General features: G+C 39.9%; 2 protein-coding genes across 12 annotated transcripts in view; one reads left to right on the top strand and one right to left on the bottom strand.

Moving 5' to 3' along the window:
- Positions 1-8,112, bottom strand: part of peak1 (pseudopodium-enriched atypical kinase 1) — a 176,262-nt gene extending 168,150 nt beyond the window's left edge. For all 3 annotated transcript variants that reach the window (XM_048617181.1, XM_048617183.1, XM_048617182.1), the window contains exon 1: positions 7,957-8,112. The gene's annotated coding sequence lies outside the window, so the exon portion shown is untranslated. The remainder of the gene's footprint in view (positions 1-7,956) is intronic.
- The window catches only part of hmg20a (high mobility group 20A), a 56,373-nt gene continuing 47,369 nt past the window's right edge, over positions 7,864-16,867 (top strand). For 3 of the 9 annotated variants that reach the window (XM_020534061.2, XM_020534058.2, XM_020534063.2), the window contains exon 1: positions 14,165-14,334. The gene's annotated coding sequence lies outside the window, so the exon portion shown is untranslated. Of the gene's footprint in view, positions 7,883-14,010; positions 14,109-14,161; positions 14,335-16,867 lie in introns of those variants that run through there. The other 6 variants (XM_048617189.1, XM_020534060.2, XM_048617187.1 and 3 more) reach the window with 5 other exon arrangements.

The following is a 16,867-nucleotide window of genomic DNA, read 5'->3' as shown; positions in this document are numbered from 1 at the left end:
TCTGAAACAGATATACTCCGTTATCCTTAAAATTACTTTTGCTAGTCATTATCACAAAAAGAAATAGGCACTTTTAGTCTATCCAGTATTAGGAAGTAAATCAAGGCATAAGGATTCAAAATTTATTATTCAAATAGCAGAATCAGAATTTTCAGCTGGCTGCACATCTGATAAGTACCAAGCACTCTTGTACTGTTACAAAATGCAAATGGATCAAGACCTGTGCAACAGTATGCAATGGTTTGTACGTATTAAATAGGCTGCATAAATTAAAGTAATTTACAGATAGTCTTATTGAAAAATATAAAATATTAGTGACTAGAATGAATTTCAGCACTGTAACCCACCTCCACCTTTATTCCTACAACTTCAGCTCATTATGCATCTCCACCTTCAACGGCAGATGAGCCTTATGGCATCTCAACCTTAAACCTCTGCAATTTCGTCCTCAAAATGTCTTTGCTTCTCTACCTCTCTTCTCTTTTAGGATACTATATAAAAATTACTTCTTTCAGCAAGGATTTGGGCATGTCCCATTGCTTGTCAACACTTATTTATCCATTCATGCCAAGAAAAGTCTTAGGACATGTATTAATTAAAAAGCTCCATAACCATGAAAGTTATTAGCTACACCATTCACTGGTGTGACAGTCCAATATCATGGCAGACATGAATGAAGTGAACATGTATTTATAGTTGACTATTGTACCTCCAGTAGTATTGTATTTTTGGATTTACCACATGCAATTTATTTCTAATGTCAACAGTGTTCTACAAAATATTTGTTGTATTACTAGGGCCATAGTTAGATCTTGAATATTCTTTTATTAGAAAAAAGGCACAGCCCTGGGAAAAACTATCCACTAAGTTGGATTTGGGTTTAAATGGCACATTCCTTTAGAGTTAGAGTCATAGAGATGTACAGCATTGAACCAGAACCTTCAGTCCAACTCATCCATAATTGACCAGATATCTTAAATTAATCTGATTCCATTTGCCAGCATTTGGCCCATATCCTTCTAAACCCTTCCTATTCATATACCCATCCAGATGCCATTTCAATGTTATAATTGTACCAGCCTCCACCACTTCCTCTGGCAGCTCATTCTATACACACACCACCTTCTGTGTGAAAAACTTGCCCCTCAAGTCCCTTTGAAATCTATCCATTCTCACCTTAAATCTATGCTCTCCAGTTTTGGACACCCCCACCTGCTAGGAAAAAACATCTTGGTTATTCATCCTATCCATGCCCCTCATGATTTTGTCCTTCAGAATAAGCAGTGACTGTCAGTAAATAAGTGATTTTTTACATTTTTTTTTTGTAATATGTTACTTGCTCATTTGTTAAGTATCAGAGATGCGTTGCTGAATTTTTTTGCCACTTTGAGAACTTGACTAAGTCAGGTGCAAGTATGAGATGCCAACTAAGTTTATGAAGACAAAGTAAGATAGTCTGAAGCTTCATACAGCACAATTCACTTATGGAACATGCATCAATTTTTTCTCCTCTTTTCAGAGTGGACCAACTCATTCCACTTCCTGAAAGTTATACAAAAGATCTTGATCCTGGACTACCTTCAGGTTATTCGTAATAATATAATCTAACTATTTTAAGCAATTAATTCTTTAATATTGATGCCATTTGAGTTAGTTGCAGCATCATCTTGACTCGGAATTATGTCGCCATTGTTGCATGGTCAAAATCAATGAACTCCCAAAACAGCATTGTGGGTGTATTTTACATCACACTGACTGCAGCAATTCAAGGTGGTGGTACGGTGGCTCAGTGGTTAGCACTACTGGCTCACAGCGCCAGGGACCCGGGTTCAATTCCACCCTCGGACGACTGTGTGTGTGGAGTTTGCACGTTCTCCTCATTTCTGTGTGGGTTTCTTCTATGTGATCTGGTTTCCTCCCACAGTCCAAAGATGTGCATTTTAGGGTGGATTGGCCATGCTAGATTGCCCCATAGTGTCCAGGGATGTGCAGACTGTGTGGATTAATCATGAGAAATGCAGGGTTGCTGGGATAGGGTAGCAAGGGTGGAATGCTCTTTGGAAGGTTGGTGTGAACTCAATGGACTGAACGGCCTGTTTTCACACTGCAGACATTCTATGATTCTCACAGCAATTGACAATGTGCAACAAATGCTGTTCATGAGGCAATACTCTCAGAATATAAAATAGCATATTCCCAAAGCTAAAGAATTCATAATGAAACAAATAACACGACACAAAATATGTGCAAAGATGATCTGATGTAACAATCAGCCAAATAATGTACTTTTCTGAAGACAAAGTACACTGAAAATTATGTCTGTAATTGAATTTTACAAAGTATCCTCATTGCAAATTGCTGTGCAGTTAGTGCCAAAAGCCCTCAAGACACACTGTATTTAATGTAAATCAACAATTGGTATAACATTTACAAGCATAAAATCATGCCAAACATATTAAATTGATAGCTAGACATAATCCATCTACTTTGCTTGTCTTAATGTCTATCAAAAGTGTTAGTTTAATTCAGATATTGTATGATACTGCATATTTTTAGTTAGCTAAGTTTTAAAGTTTGCTGAATAGTTCTGCAGTGTTCAATGGGTAATTGTGCCGCATAGCATGGGGAAAAACAGCCTGTCTCAACATCCTTGAGCCAGTGAAGGGATGAAACTAATCTCAATGGCTAGTACTTTTCAGTACTGATTGATTATTTTGAGCTACAGTGTATGCAGAATGAAACACAATGTGTACAAGTATGTTTATCATTGTCACCCAAACCCTGAAGCATATTACTGCTACAAAACTAACTTCACAGAATTACAATTTTTAACAAAACAAAGGCTTTCTAAATTTTAGCTTGTTCCTTTTCAGACAAGCTACTGTGATACATAACAATGGGCAACAAGCCCAGTTTGTGAGATTTCACAAACAGTGACAGCAAGATTTAACCAAAAGAAAGTGTTTATGCACAAGCTGTGACAGGATCTAATCTGAAGTCTTGGCAATAAATCCTGATAGAGTCAGAGATGCAGAGTTGGAATATAATAAATTTGTAATTGAGTTTAAGTGATTTGAAATGGATAAGTTGTGCCTGGATGAACTTGATTGAATTTTTGGGAAAGGCGCAATACAAAGCACTGTGCCATGAATGACCACGTATGTTATTTTTCTAAACACCCAGAAAGCGTTTCTTAAAGCATCTCAAGCAGTTAGCTAAAAGCGAAGATCATAAAATCAAAGGCAATTTATTGAACTGGTTCGGAAATTGGCTGAACGGCAGCAGAATGTACAGAACAGACCAGTACTCTCATGGACAAGCTGTGACTACTGGTGTCGTAGAACATAGAACAGTACCGCACAGCACAGGCCCTTCGGCCCACAATGTCGTGCCAACCTATTATCCTACTCTAAGATCAAACTACCCTACATACCTTACCTTTTATCATCCAAGAGTCGTTTAAATGTCCCTAATGTATCTGACTCCACTACCACCGCCGGCAGCACGTTCCACACACCCACCACTCTGTGTAAAGAGCCTACCTCTGACATCTTCCCTATACCTTCCTCCAATCACTTTAAAATTATGCCCCCTCGTAATAGTCATTTCCGCCATGGGAAAAAGTCTCTGGGTATCCACTCTATCAATGCCTCATCATCTTGTACACTTCTATCAAGTCACCTTCATCCTTCTTCGCTCCAATGCGAAAAGCCCTATGTCCCTCAACCTTTCCTCATAAGACATGCCCTCCAGTCCAGGCAGCATCTTGGCAAATCTCCTCTGCACCCTCTCTAGAGTTTCCACATCCTTCCTATAATGAGGCAACCAGAACTGAACACAACATTTCAAGTGTGGTCTAACAAGAATTTTATACAGCTGCAGCATAACTTCATGGCTATTAAACTCAATTCCCCTGCCAATGAAAGCCAACACACCATACGCCTTCTTTACAAACCTATCAAGTTGGCTAGCAATTTTGTTGTCCTGCAAAGATCTGTGGTGCAACCTCAAGTATTCACTGTATTTAACAAACAACTGAGACAAACCAGGTATGCAAAAGCCATTTATCTATGTTTTCCAATTACACAAAGGTAGATGACTTAGTGAACAATGTAGTTGGAACCAAGAATGAACATTTTAATAGATTTAGTGGATGGGCAAAACGGGGGTAAATGGATTTCAAGGTAAAAAAGGTGAGATCACCCATTTTGGGCCTCGAAACATAGAACAGAATACTTTCTAAACAGAGAAAAGCTGGAAATAGTGAATATCTATAGTCTTGGAGGTCCCAGTACATAGATCATTAAAATTATCATGAACAGGTACAGGAAATAATCGAATGAAATGCTGGCTTTTATATGTAGAGGATTAGAACAAGCACTGGTTAGACAATACTTGAAGTACTGTCAACAGCTCTGTGCAACACACCTCAGGAAGAATAGATTGGTATTGGTGGGGGTACAGCACAGATTTATCAAAACAATTCTTGAACTCCAAGGGTTAAAGTTATGAGGAACGACTAGACAAACTATGGTTGTAATCTCTGGAATTTCAAAACTTATGGGGCAATTTGACATTTTAAAGATATTTAAGGGAAAACAGATAAATTACATAGAACCTATTTCTGTTGATCGAGAAATCTAGGATTAGGGGGAGGAGTTGGGACGGGATAAGAAAAGAGGAGAGGAGACAGTGACAAAAACAAGAACCTGAACTGCCCAGAAGTGAAATTAGGGAACACTTCTGCTTTCAAAGTTTGGAACTCTCCCACAAATGCCAGATCAACATTTTTTTAAATTAATGTGACATAGTCATCACTGGCCAGACCAGTATTTAATATTCATTTCTAACCGCCCAGAGGGCAGTTAAGAATCAATTACCACATTGCAGTGGGTCTGACGTCACATGCACGTCAGATCAGGTAAGATTGGTAGATTTCCTTCCTTAAAAGGATGCTAGTGAACTAGCTGGGCTGTTATGACAATTGACCGTGTTTACAAAGGTCACCATTAGGCAAGTTTTTATTTGGCGAATTCAAATTGTGTCATTTGCAACAGAGATAGTAGGAACTGCCGATGCTGGAGAATCTGAGATAACACCCATTTCCCCAGAACTTTACTCTGGGGTTTTCAGTTACTAGTGCAGTGACATTATCACTGTGCCACATTACTACCATCAAATTTTAATTTCAAAAACTGACACTGATAACAACTTTGGTTAACAAAAAAGTCTCAAGGACAAAGGTGGGTATATACAGTTAGGTTCAGATCATTCATGATCTCATTGAATCAAGGGGCTACCTTCTTAAGAATAAAGAGCCACAGTAAACTTCAGTACCAAAGAAATGAATCACAGAATCCCTACAGTGCCAATAGAGGCCATATGGCCCATCAATTCTGCACCAACCCTCCAACAAGCATCCCATCCAGACCCACCACCCAACCCTATCCCTGTATACCCGCATTTACCATGGCTAACCCATCTAAACCATATCCCTGGACACTATGGGGTGAGGGGAGGCGACGGCCTAGTGGTATTATCGCTGGACTGTTAATCCAGAGACCCAGATAATGTTCCAGGGACCCAGGTTTGAATCCTGCCACGGCAGATGGTGGAATTTGAATTCAATAAATATCTGGAATTAAGAGAGTCTAATGACGACCATAAATCCATTGCCGATTGTCAGGAAAACCCATCTGGTTCACTAATGTCCTTTAGGGAAGGAAACTACCATCCTTACCTGGACTGGCCTATATGTGACTCCAGACCCACAACAATGTGGTTGACTCTGAACTGCCCTCTGAGCAATTAGGGATGGGCAATAAATGCTGCCCGGCCAGCAACACCCTCATCCCACGAATGAATAAAGAAAGAAAATTTTAGCATGACCAATCCACTTAAACTGCACACTTTTGGACTGTGGAAGGAAAATGGAGCACCCAGCAGAAACCTATGCAGACATGGAGAGAATGTGCAAACTCTCCACAAACAATTGTCCAAGGCTGGAATCAAACCTGGGTCCCTGGTGCTATGTGGCAGCAGTGCTAACTGCTGAGTCAACATGCTGCCCATGAGAGCCACAATGAACCAGAAAGAATTTCTCATGCAAATGACATTTATTTATATTTTAAATAATTAAATGAATCAACATTTAATTTCACACTAAATAAAACCATAAATTACTTAAACATTTTGAATAAGCAGAGTAATTCAGACTAACATCCTTTGAAAGAAGGACATATTCTTTTCACCCCATCAATTATTTGCTTGACAGCTCCTCTGGCTTGAAAATTGATCATGTAGATACACATTTTCTCAGAGCAACACACAAGTAGCCTAATATCTACCAATCACTTTATTAGGTAGAATGCAAGGAACAGTGGAATGATTTTGACTCTCCAAATACAAATTAATTTGCATTTAATACATTTAAGCCAAGTCCAGTGTTCATTTCCACAAACTTTACAATGCATTTGAAGCAGCAGTGCCCAGGTGGTACAAAATGCAATGGGAATCAAAATGCAGCCCACATACTAAAACAAAACCAAAGTCATTTTTCTTGCTAATTTTAAAATACATAATAAATAGAAATAGATTGATTTCATATCCCGTTTGTGAAACTGACCTTAATTACTCAATCCAACCGTTCAATAAATATCTAATTCCACAGCTCACCACCTCTGTGGTTCATGTCTACACATAACGGGTCGATGATAACTAATTATCACTGATGTAAGTATGTGTCAAGTATGATATACCTTTAAAAACTGATTTGGTTTGAAGTATTATTGTTGTTGTAGAACCTGGCGATCTCATTCCTGTTTTCAGTTATGCCGACACAGTCCAGATCTATTTTTCAGATGTTAAACCGGTTTAAGCATAAATTTTGTCTCAGATTCCTTTGCAAAGGGCAACCACTGTAAATTCTAATTCAATTATCATATTTTAAAATCTTTTTGTTGCGGAGTAAATATTTTTTGCCGCACTTCCATCACCCCAGTCGATGTGTTACATCGAGCTCAAAGCATGCACCACAAAAACAAAGAATGCAAAAAAAAATTAAACTTGAGATTATAGAAATGGAGAATATCCGAATTTTTCCCAAAAGAATTCGTGCACCTAAGCTCTAATAAAACCCAAATGATCCTTGCACATTTCAAAAAATATTGGAATATAACATAAGGACGTAAATAAGTTACAATGCCGTCCCTCCAAAAGAAAAATACGACATTTGCTAATATAAGCTTTATCCCCCCAAACTGTTTGAAGCTGTAGCAGCCTGAGAGCAAGGACATAGTCAAGGAACTGAACTGTCCCGTCAACAATATTGGCGAAAATAAAACAATTCATACCTTAAAGTCTCAAGACAAAATAAATATATATTTAAAATAGGCGTCTTTCAAAAACTTCAAAGGGTTACTACTTAGATAGTTGGATAACAGTCCCTATTCAGTACCTGAAAGCAAAGATGACCGCTTCTTAACTGATTATACACATGAAAAAGAACAGTAAATCCAAGAATATCCTCTGGTTATATCAAATAGAGGGTGTTATTTGACAGTAGGTACAGTACAAACAATAGATGGCCTTTTCAGAGTAAAAAAAAGTTTGCCTGAGTCCCAGAGATGGTCTTTAACTTAACCGAAATGAAAGGCGCCAGCAGTCTTCCCTCAAAATGTCTGGGAAAGAAAATATTATTTCCAATGATATCTTCCTACACATCCACATCCACACACAAACACACACGGAAAGGGTGCCTCTAAGGAAGTGTGCCACATTGCCGGCCGCTGGGTTAAGGACTGAGGGAGCAGACTGTCTGAAGCAGCTTCTCCCGCCGACAGGATTCCCCTTCTCTCACAGACTTGGCTGAACAACTTCCAAAGTAATTTCTCCTTAAAACTAAAAGATTGTCACCATCACCAACTGTTTTAAGGATAGAACAGATTCCAGCCTTACCTGAAGACAGGGTTGACGGCTGATTGAGGAGGGGAGAGGGTAAGGGTTGATTTTTTTTCTGGGAGTTTTGATCTGTTTTAATCTCTACACAGCACTTCTCTACCTTTTTCCTCTATGTTTTTAAGAGCTACCTACCAGCGACTCAACACTCTCCGACTGAAAACACTGACGCGCGCTCCCGGCAGCGTGCATTCGGGGGCGCGGACGCTATCACGGACATGGCGCCGCAAAGGTGCGAGCACGCTACCGGCGGCAAGCACGCAAAGAACACAGTCGACCTTACGCCCCCTGAACCCACCTCCTCTCAGAACCAACACTACCCCGCCCCTTTCAACACGCTGGCCTACCCCGTCACGGCCTGTCCCACCCCTTTCGACAGTTTGTCCCGCCCCCTTACCGCCAGCCCCGCCCGTTTACTGCCAGCCCCGCCCGTTTCGGCACATTTGCCCCGCCCATGCGCAGCTGGTTCCGCCCCTTCCCATACCTTGCCCCGCCCCCTTACGGTCAGTCCCGCCCCTTCCGACGTGTTGCCCCGCCCCTTTAATGCATGTCCCGCCCCTTTCGACACGAAACCCCGCCTGCTCACTGCCAGTCCCGCCCCATTCGACACAGTTCCCGCCCCATCGGTGTCAGCCCCGCCCCTTCATTGCTGATCCCTCTCCCACCGACTCTCAACACTGCCCGAACTGCGACCCTTCCGCCCAGACCCCTGCCTCCCCACCTCGCAAAACCGCCACGCGCGATGTGGCAAAACTCAAATCAGGGGTCTCGAGCCGAAAGTTCCAAACCGTTATTCTTGTGGGGTGTGGGGGTGGTGAGGTGTTGAGGGAAAGATTAAGGTCAAAGACCATGGGGCTGCTCTTTCATTAGTGAGAGATGGCTGGTGGTGGTTTAACCTGAGGGTCACCATGTCTCTGGCGAGGACAAGGTTAAGAAAGCGAGTCCTCTGTGCTGACTATGGTTCCACGGAGAACTGAACCCATGCCATTGGTCTCACTGAATCACAAACCCAAGGTTCAACTCACTAACCCCCCTGAGGTAGAATACAATGGAGAGGGTGGATTTGGAGTTGGAATAAATTGTGATCACTTATTGAGGGGGGTTGACGACCTAGTGATATTGTCACTGGACTAGTATTCCAGAGAAAAACTGAAAGAACTGCTTATGCTAGAAATCAGAAACAAAAATAGAATGTTTCAGGTCCAGTGACCCTTCCTCAAAACTGGACACTGGACCAAAAACGTTAACTCTGATTTCTCTCCACAGATGCTGTCAGACCTGCTGAGCTTTCCCAGCATTTTCTGTTTTAGTATTTGAGACACCTAAGTAATTAAAACCTGGTTTCCAATTCCACCAAGCAAATGTGTAGAATTTGAATCCAATCAAAATCTGCAAGTAAAATTCTAATGATAACCATTGTCAGTGATTCATTAATGCTGTTTAAGGAAGGAAACCTCACCTGGTCTGGCTCGCATATGACACCACACCCACAGCAATATGGTTTACTCTTAACTGCCCTCAAATGGCCCAGCGAGACACTGAAGGGTCACTGGACACAATATGTTAAATCTGTTTTCATTCCACAGATGATGCCGGACCTGCTGAGTTTCTCCAGCGATTTCTGTTTTTGTTTCAGCAAGACGCTGAGTTGTATCAGCTCCTACAAAGGAAAAGAATGAAACCAGAAGGACCAGCAGGCAATAACTCAGACACTAAAACAATAACAGCAAAAACTGATCTGTTGACCTGAAAAGTTGCCCTGACTTCTGGGGTCTAGTGTCAAAATTGGGAGAGCTGTCTCAAAGACAGCTCAAGCAACAGCCTGACATAACCTACGCATGGAATCAAATTTAGGCACAATGTCCCAGACGACACTGTCACCACCCTTGGGTACACCCCAACTCACCAGCAGGACAGACCCAGCAGAACTGGCAGCATTGTGGTATACTGTCGAGAGCTGCCCTTGAAGTCTTCCATATTGACTGTGGAACTCATGATGTCTCATGGCATCAGGCCAAGTATGGGCAAGGAGACCCTCCGCTGATTACCACACAGCACTTACTTATCAATAACCTGCACACTAACACTCAATTCGGATTCTGCCAGGGTCAGTCAGCACCTGACCTCATTACAACCTTAATTCAAATATGGCCAAAAGAGCTGAATTCCAGATGTGAGGTGAGATTGACTGCATTTGACATCAAGGCCACATTTGACTGGAGTGTGGCGTCAAAGAAGATTGAGTTGAGAGAAAACATAAGGGAAGAATGAAGAATGAGAAGAATGTGATTGGAAAAGATGTTGATGGAAAAACTCAGAGATAGTAAGAACTGCCAATGCTGGAGTCAGTGATAACACAGTGTGGAGCTGAAGGAACACAGCAGGCCAGTCAGCACCAGAGAAGCAGGAAAGTTGACGTTTCGGGTTGGGACCCTTCTTCAGAAATGGCCTTGATGGTAAAACTCATGTTTTGCTCTGAGAAAATGCACATCTACATGATCAATTTTCAAGCCTTGATCAGTTTTCAAGCAAATAGAATAATGGAGTAAAAAGAATATGTCATTGTATTGAAGAGCATCAATTTGAAATACTCTGCTTATTCGGTATCTTAGGTTCTTCTGGGTGTGAGAATATTTGAAGGATAGAATGTGCGTGAGAGAACATTTGGAGGGAAGAATCATTGAGGGAAGACTGAAGAATGGGCTGGAATGATTGGGAATGCGAAAATATGGTGGTGAAGAATTTGGAGGGTAGAATGTGAGTAGGGAAATACTTGGAGGGAAGTATGGCATATCCTGATTAAACAAGTGTTAAATGTAATACAGTATAATGATACTCACCTGTGAGAAATTACATAAGGTCCACAGCAGAGAAACTGTCCATTCAGTCCAGCTTGTCCATGCTAGTGCTCACACTCTACAGAAACATCCTATCATGCTTCAACTGACCTTGTTATCATATTTCTTTCTCACTCATGTTTCTATTTAGCTTCCCTTTAAATTAATTCATAATAATTACCTCAACTATTCCTTGTGATGGCATGTTTTACATTCTTGCTACTGTTAGATCAAGATGTTTCTCCTGACTGATTGCGAATTTACAGATGGCAGAAATGACTGTTCAATTTCAAGTCTTCAGGAAGAAAAAAAACTTATTTTAATATTTTGTTAATAATTTTAATAATTTGATACTGTGTATTAGTGCAGAAGTGACAATATAGTTGAAATTACTGAATGCATTACAGTCCATAGTTCTGAGAATCAGTGCACAGGGCCAGTTTCAATATAAGTCCAGCATTATTAATATCTGATACCAGATGCCAAATTTGTAAAAATAGCTATGTTTTTCATTGTATTCAGCCTTTCCCCACTGGAATTGGTGACATACTTTAGAAGCAAAAAAGATGGAAACTCATTGGAAACAACAGATTTTTTTCCTGAACATTCAATTTCTTTTCTCACACCCCATAAAAATGACCATTGATTAATATATGGGAGTCTGCTCAGGTATGTATCTGTCCTGCAAACTGGTTGACCCTAGAAACCTAAAAGACGAGTCAAAAGAAATGATGCCATCAATCATGTCAAAGATGAAGAAGAATATACCATGGTCATAGTAGCAAAGAGAACGTCAATGACTTTTATTAGATCAGTTTGGTTCATCAGAAACCTGGTTAGAGAGATTCATAAAAATATTTACAGAGGAGATTAGCATAAAATTGCAAGTTTTTTTTCTTTAAACATTGAATTACCTGCTCAGATTCATTGTACACAGATTATGATGAGGACCAAAAACAAGCCTAGGACTGGTGTCCCAACATGTTTTCAGGATAAGAATGAAAGAAAAGCATTTTCTAGTTAATAACATGTGAAGATGAGAAAATTCTAAGACAAAGACCTATCACGGAGATACCCAAGTGTGTGCAACACTGAAACATCAATGCATCTGTACAAGGGTAATCAATGGCCCAGATTATGCAACAGGCCCAGGAATATGTGAGATACTAACTAGACAAAGAAAATTATCAACTTTGTAAACTAAATGAGAAAAATCACTGTTTATGTTTTAGGTACATTTGGCATATATTTGAACAGTTTATTGTAACCACTGATTTTACATTTTTTATTAAATTTTTCTTCAAGAAAGGAAATAAATAATTTCATATACTTTTTTGACAACATTAGGGTGTCCCAAAATATTGTACAGATAATCAATTACTTTTGAAGTGTGGTCACTGTTAAAAGGTGGGAAACACAGTGAGCGATTTGTGCACATTCAGTTTGAAATTTCTGTGGCCAGGAAGGGAAAGCACATAGCTAGAGACTGACAAAATATTTCAGCCATCCTATAAAAAAGGATGCACTTGACAGATTTAGATATTGTAATTACAGGAAATCAGAATTAAAAAGAGTTCTATCAAGCACAAGAGTTTTCTGATAGGCATTACCTTTAAGTAATTTTTTTGGAAAGAGAGACTATTTATTTCAGATTACATTTTGATATTGCCATTTCAGAAATTATGAATTTTAGTTGCTATGTGAAAAGAAGTTCCTACTGTCCACAGTGGACCAAGAAAGTCCTGGATTTGAAGCCCAAGACTGAGCTATCTGACTTCAGCAGATAAAACAAGTAGCACTCAGGAATAAAACCGGTCATTTCAGTAAACTCTGTGGTCAACTAATCAATATGAATGATTATGAAGAGATGCCATCTGATCCAATTCAATCCAATAAACAAATTTCATAGTTGGTCAACACCGATGGACAGGGAAATAGTTGGACAAAAGCATCTTGGGGTAACTTGAATTCTGAATCTTTCCTCACTATGTGGCTTCCAAATGCATTGCCAAAAATTATTCCAATCAGCTTCAATAAATAAACTATAAGAGCTTATGTGGCATCCTTCATAGCTTTGGGATATATTCATGCTTTAGCCTTTTTAAGATGCAATTTTTAATACAGTTCATTAGGCAGCCATCAGAAGCTGGAGCTTGAACTAATTTCTATCCCTGCATTGCAATGACCACTGAAGCTCCCACAACTGCCACAGTTTAATACAGACTTCAAACCCTTCTGCTGTATATGGCAGAAAACAAGCTTAAGTCACACTCTCTGAAATAACCTTGAGTTAGCATGTCACCCTTGCTTGAACAGGTTTCGTAATCAAACTGGGTGGGGGCTTCATGGAGGCAAAGCAGCAGGGAGTAAGAATTCAGCTACCATCAGGCCAACTTTCAAAGACCTCAGCTTGGGTTAAACAAACACTTCATGCTGTTTGGGTTTCTCCTGCTCCATTTTTCTTAAACAACTTCATAGAGAAAGACAAAAGCAGTAATATTGTGGGAAAACGATCGTTCGCAAGTACCCTTCCAAGACATACACCATCCTGACTTGGCCATATGCCAACATTCCTCGATGGATGTTGTGGAATTTCCTACCAAACCTTATTATGGGAGCAACAGTTGAATAATAAACTTTAGTTTTTCACATGACCTCAGAGACTGTGCTTCTTCAAAACATTTAAGTGGAAATTTAAAACTATATAACGATCTTCATGCTATCATTTCAAATGACCATCATGTCAAAGTATGGCGATAACTATCTACAGCCACTGGGCAAGCTTTCTAGATGTGTTATTTGTTTATCTCTTGCTAAGTACAACATAATAGGTATTATAGTAATAAAATGTCTGGACTGTAGTGAACATTTTAATTATTTTCTCTTAATTAATTTGTGAAAAAAACTGATTATTTCACATCTCATATTTTTAAGGTTAAAATGCGTTCTCCCTATTTCACAATATTACATTTTTTGATACATTTTTACTGTCGATGTACATATCTACATGTAAATCAATTAAAAAGTGAAGCGCTGGCTCTGATCCCTCCTCTCCCGGACCCCGCCGTGTATCCTGGACTTGTAGTTTTTCGAACGCTTTCCCAAGGCTTTTAAACCTGGAATCTGCACTTACAACAAACTACAACTCCCGAAAGGCATAGCGGCGATCGAGCCGGGCTGGGAAGAGAGTGCGAGAGAGGAAAACACACCCGCTTACGCAAAAGAATCCGGCGGCACTTTGGGACCGTGACCTCTTTCCATCTGAATTTTCCCTTCTTCAGACTGAATGTGAAACGATCAATCGGAACCATATGTGTACGGAAGTTTGTTTTAAAGTGATGGTTGATTTTCAAACGTTGAAAGTAGTTCCGCTCACACTTCCATCCTTTCCTCTCTATACGTTGCCATGGCGCGTGGCGGTTGATTCGCCGTGGTCTTGGTGATGCGGTGCTGGAGGGATTGACGCCATTTTGTTCATTTGTGGAACCCCCCCTATAAGGAGCAGAGTGCAGCCAATAGTTGGAGCCCGGCTTTGTACCAGGTCAGTGTGAGGAAGCAAAGGGGAATGGGTTACTATGTAGTATTCAGCTTGTTGACTCGTAGGTGATGTTTTAGCCTTTTTTTTGTTTTCAAAAGGGTTCCCTTCATTTCAGAGGCTAGCAAGACAGGTTTTAAAGAAAGGAAAAAAAAAACTAAACCACAGTGATATTAAGCCAGCCCTCAGTCTTATTAAGTTGAGAAGTAATTAACTTTCCAGCAGGTACATTGCGCTTTCTCACTGTGGACTGATGGAAAATAAATACGTGTGGGGTAGGCAGGGCCAAATTATGGAGTATCAGGCCAAAAACATGAGGTTGGAAAGTGAATAGTTGTCAAGTCTAACCTTGCTTCTCCAAAAAGCTTATGTTATTTTTATAAATGTAGGTTTATCCTCATTGGTTATATTAGCACATGGCAAGATAATTGCTTCGTACCTCAACTTGGCTGTGCTTGCCCCACACAGCTCTTTTTCCCATTGGTTTCCGGTTATATGGTGCTGTACCTACTGTAGGTCCATGGTTTCTCACCTTTTGTAAGATTAAGGTTGGATGGTGGCCACTCTATCTACTGCACACCACCCCCAAAATGACAGTTCTGCCAGTCTGGAAATGATGCCTTGTTGCATGCAGTTGGACATTCTGGATGACTGCTGTTGGATTGCAGTTTCCATTAATTATAATTGCTGTCCATTGTGTGATTTCATGCCCTGAAATAGAAGGTAGCTAAATGTAGACTGGCATTGTGCCTGCATCTGCACTAAATGTTTTTGCTACTGGCTGAGTCAAAATGACAGCATTTTTTGGCTAAATGATTGTTGTTTGGTACGTTAGCCAGATGTGGCTAGTTTTTTTTAAAATAAAAATTAAATAACTGATATGAATTCACATGGATTATGCATGTGCATGTTTTCCTCTTGTATATTTGTTGGCACAGGGTAAGACAAAAGTACAATGTGCAAATGTTTGATTGTTGTGTTTTACTTCCTTGGTTACAAAATGGTAGTGAATATTAAATTCAAAAGGCAATATATGCAGGCAAGTCTTCTTCATTAAAAGAGTGAATGTAATATATTTCCCACAAAAGTCAATATTTGAAAACTGAAAGTTAATATAGTGCAAACAGAATTATGGAAGGTTTGAACAAATTGACTCAAAAAGGGTTTCTGTCATGTACAGAGTTTGAGCACAACTGATTATTAGCAAAATTTGAGAGAACAAAAGAAAGGAACTGTGGCAGTGCTGGTTTTTAAACTGAAAAGTTGATCTTTTTGTTCTCCCATGTGATATAGGTGTCACTACCATAGGCAGCATATGTTAGCCATCACTAGTTGTCCTTAATATGACTGGCTTGCTAAGGACATTTCAGTGGGCAGTCGAGAGGCAACCATGTTGCTGTGAATCTGGTATCACATGTAGGCTGTATCACAAAGGATGGCAGATTTCCTTCCTAAAAAGCATTAGTGAGAAATCAGACAATGATTTCTGACCCCAGTCCAACACCAGCACCTCCACATCAAAAGCATTAGTGAACCAGATGAATTTTTGGAATAATTGATGATAGTATTGTGGGCATCATTACTGAGACTTGCTTTCAATTCCAGATTTTATTAATTAAATTTAAATGGGATTTGAACCCTTTGGACTTCAGGTCCAGAGACATTACCACTATGCCACTATGGGGATCAGTTTAGCTGAGTTGGTTGGACAGCTGTTTTGTGATGCAAGTGACACCAATGGTGTGGCTGAGGTTACCATGAAGGATTCTCCTCCTCAGCCTTTCCCTTCACCTGAGGTGTGGTGACTGTCAGGTTAAATCACCGCCAGTTGTCCCTCTCTAATGAGTGAACAGCACTATGGTCTGGCGAGACTATGATGACTTTACATTTATCTTGCCAAAGTGTTCAGAAGTAGGTAACCTCAATTGGTTGCAAGGAGGAATGAGACAGATTCTTGTCAATAAATGGGATTCAGATTTACTCAAAATTATTTTATGGATAGGTACACTAGATAGAGCTAAGATGTCCTCCCTGAAATCCATGATGCCAAATTAGCCACTGCTGCCCAGAAACATGAATTTAAGGAAGGCTTATAATTATAGCCAACATCATTTTTATTCGCCTGTATGCTTTTAGATTAATTATTTATTTTAAGCTGCTATCAACAGCTTTTACTTTGATTAGTTGAAGATTCTTTTTGCAGGTACTTCGTGTGAATGGTACAGATTCAGTCCAAGTTAAATAATGAGGAATGTCCAAAGAGACTTGGGATTTCAGGTGCAAAGATCTTTAAAATGTCATGAACAGGTGTAGAAAATAATCAAGAAAGCTAATGGAATGCTGGCCTCTTTATCTAACAGACTGGACGATAAAGATGTAGAGGTTAGTTACAGTTATTAAAAAAAACCCTGGCTACACTCCAGAGATAGTAGGAACTGCAGATGCTGGAGAATCTGAGATAACAAGATGTAGAGCTGCATGAATAAAGCAGGCCAAGCAGCATCAGAGGAGCAGGAAGGCTGACGTTTCGGGCCTAGAC

The sequence above is a fragment of the Rhincodon typus genome, chromosome 36 (genome assembly GCF_021869965.1).
Source record: "Rhincodon typus isolate 14 chromosome 36, sRhiTyp1.1, whole genome shotgun sequence".
Classification (NCBI taxonomy): domain Eukaryota; kingdom Metazoa; phylum Chordata; class Chondrichthyes; order Orectolobiformes; family Rhincodontidae; genus Rhincodon; species Rhincodon typus.
Note: the sequence above shows the minus strand (reverse complement) of the source record. Positions and strands in the feature narration are given on the sequence as shown.